Source organism: Otolemur garnettii, unplaced genomic scaffold, assembly GCF_000181295.1.
Source record: "Otolemur garnettii isolate 467f Iridium unplaced genomic scaffold, OtoGar3 scaffold00054, whole genome shotgun sequence".
Taxonomy (NCBI): domain Eukaryota; kingdom Metazoa; phylum Chordata; class Mammalia; order Primates; family Galagidae; genus Otolemur; species Otolemur garnettii.
Window position 1 is genome coordinate 2,439,967 of NW_003852449.1, and position 2,285 is coordinate 2,442,251.

At 41.5% G+C, this 2,285-nt stretch overlaps 1 long non-coding RNA gene across 1 annotated transcript in view; it reads right to left on the minus strand.

The window, feature by feature from the left end:
* The window catches only part of LOC111726115, a 3,242-nt gene extending 1,322 nt beyond the window's left edge, over nt 1-1,920 (minus strand). The window contains exon 1 of the long non-coding RNA XR_002773979.1: nt 1,889-1,920. This is a non-coding gene — a long non-coding RNA (uncharacterized LOC111726115). The remainder of the gene's footprint in view (nt 1-1,888) is intronic.
* Between the last annotated feature and the right edge of the window lie 365 nt (nt 1,921-2,285).

The following is a 2,285-nucleotide window of genomic DNA, read 5'->3' on the forward strand; positions in this document are numbered from 1 at the left end:
GGGTCAAGTATTTTTCAGTTTTGTTTAAGGCAAGAAATATTTGAATTTAAAAGCACTTTATTTTATTTTTTTAAACAAACACGTTTCCAGTCCTAAGGAAGTTTCTAGTTTCCATCCTTTTGATCATGAGTCTGACAGAACCCCCTCTAGAGAATCAAGCAGGACCTTAGGAAGGAAGGATGGTTCAGGTGAACCGGTGGCAGGGCTGTGAATCACAATCTCATCTCTCCCAAAATAAAAGCATATTAATGGGTTGAGTCTAATGTGCTAACCAAAACATTGTTTTAAACTGAAAATGGTCAGAGTCCATTGTATTCCATGTAAAGACCGCAGGTGGGATCATTGTTTTAGATTTCTACAAAAGCTTCCATTCCACATCCCTTTGAAAGAGGAAAATAACAGGGTTAAAATGTTCCAAATTTAACTTGTTTAGAAAAACTGATGCTAAAGAAGAACAATATTTGAATTACTGTATTTATCATTTATTGCCTCTGACTAACTGCTTAATTTCAGTGTATGAAACATTACATTTTTAAACATTTTCTTATACTTTAAGGACCACATTTATTTTCTATACATTAAGACCCTTTTTTCTCAAACTCCATCTTTGTACTCTTCAGATGAATAGACACTGTGGCATACTTCAGTGTTTCTTCTCGTGCTTTCACATAAATAACAGTAGTTCAGTTTTCTAATGAAGTTTTTCTAGACTTGACACGGAGTGCTTCATAATGGGCACATTTCACTTACTTTATTAGAAAATTAATGTCTTTGGAGTAGGGAGTATGACAGCTGTCTTCAATGTACAGACATTGTGTGCCAAACAGTTTATATCCACAAAGGGATGGAATGCCACTAACATTGGATTTTTAAAAGTGCTTGAGAAACCATCGTGATACAGGCACAGTAAGTCGGGGCTCTGAGGCGCTGGGCTTTCCTCAGCTGTAATTGTTACCACAGTGATTTTCATCTGAGGGGCACAAAGTGGAAGAGGGTGCACCAGTCATCCGAGGTGAGTGGACGAGTGTCACTCCCCGGCCCGTGTTAACACCCCGGCGTGTACGTACCTTGCGTGGGGCGACATTCTCCTGGCACGTGTTAACACCCCAGCGTGTACGTACCTTGCGTGGGGCGACCCCGACGGCCCTTCTCTGTGCTGCTCAGTGACTGGGTCAAACGTGACCTCTGGGTAATTTGCAAACAAGTTGAGGTTCAGAATTTGGAAAAATGACTGAGAAGCAAACCTACTACCCTGCCTGATTTCTGTACCTTGGACTGGCACCGAGCAGGTACTTGGAGGGGACAAGTGGCCTCTGTCACACCCAGCCTCACTCCCAGTGGCTCCCATAGGCTCCACTACAGCACCGTCTCTGCGCGTCCTGCAGGGAAGGTCTCAGCTTCCCAGTAGTCACTGTCAAACTGGAGCAAAGTCGGCCAGTTGTGTATCTCGCCTCCTCGTTTCTTTGTAAGATGATGGGGTCTGTGGCTCACTATGGGTTTGACTGAGCACCGTTAGTACTGTTGGCTATTTTGGCCTCTCACTGAATTTGCACAACATAAAGCACTTCTTAACGTTTAAAAAACCAAGACTCCATGGCCAAGTGCGTGACTCACTAGGAAACCCTGCTACACAAGGCTTTTGATGCAGTCTTAGCAAAGCTACAGCAATCTCTTGAATTCAGAGATTCCTGTGAACTCAGGTCATTGTCATGCCCTGTTCATTTTGTAGGTCTCCTTCAGGTCTTAGGAAAATCACAGGCACATTAAGTGACCATGTCGGGGGAACATGTACTTGAGCACACGTTGCCATCAGTAGTTTGACACTCAGATACATACGGACTTGAAGGGATTCATTCCTGACTACTAGATTGTGAAGAGCCCTTTTTACCTGAGAAGAATGGAATTCATGTCAAAGTTTTTAATTTGCTATCATTGAGTAAAAAGAAAAATGTGTTCCCATATGCATTGGAATATGCTTCCTTTTTTTTTTTTCAAATATTGAGAAAACAGAGTCAAACTTAACCAGTTTGAGTTTATTTCTATTCTTAGAAGAAACAATATTCAAAACCCCTTTTCAAAATAAGCTGGTCTGGACCTCTGGACAGGTGTTTTGGTTTCGATTCATTATGTCCTCAGTAGAGGTGGAGATTTTGGTTTCCCTGATCTGTCTCTGCATGTTATCATGGGATGTACTTGTAAATACTCCTTCATGTACAGAGTATGTGTAATTCTGGCTTGATTTAGAAGCTAAGTCAGTTACTGAGTAACATTTTGCAACTTTATTC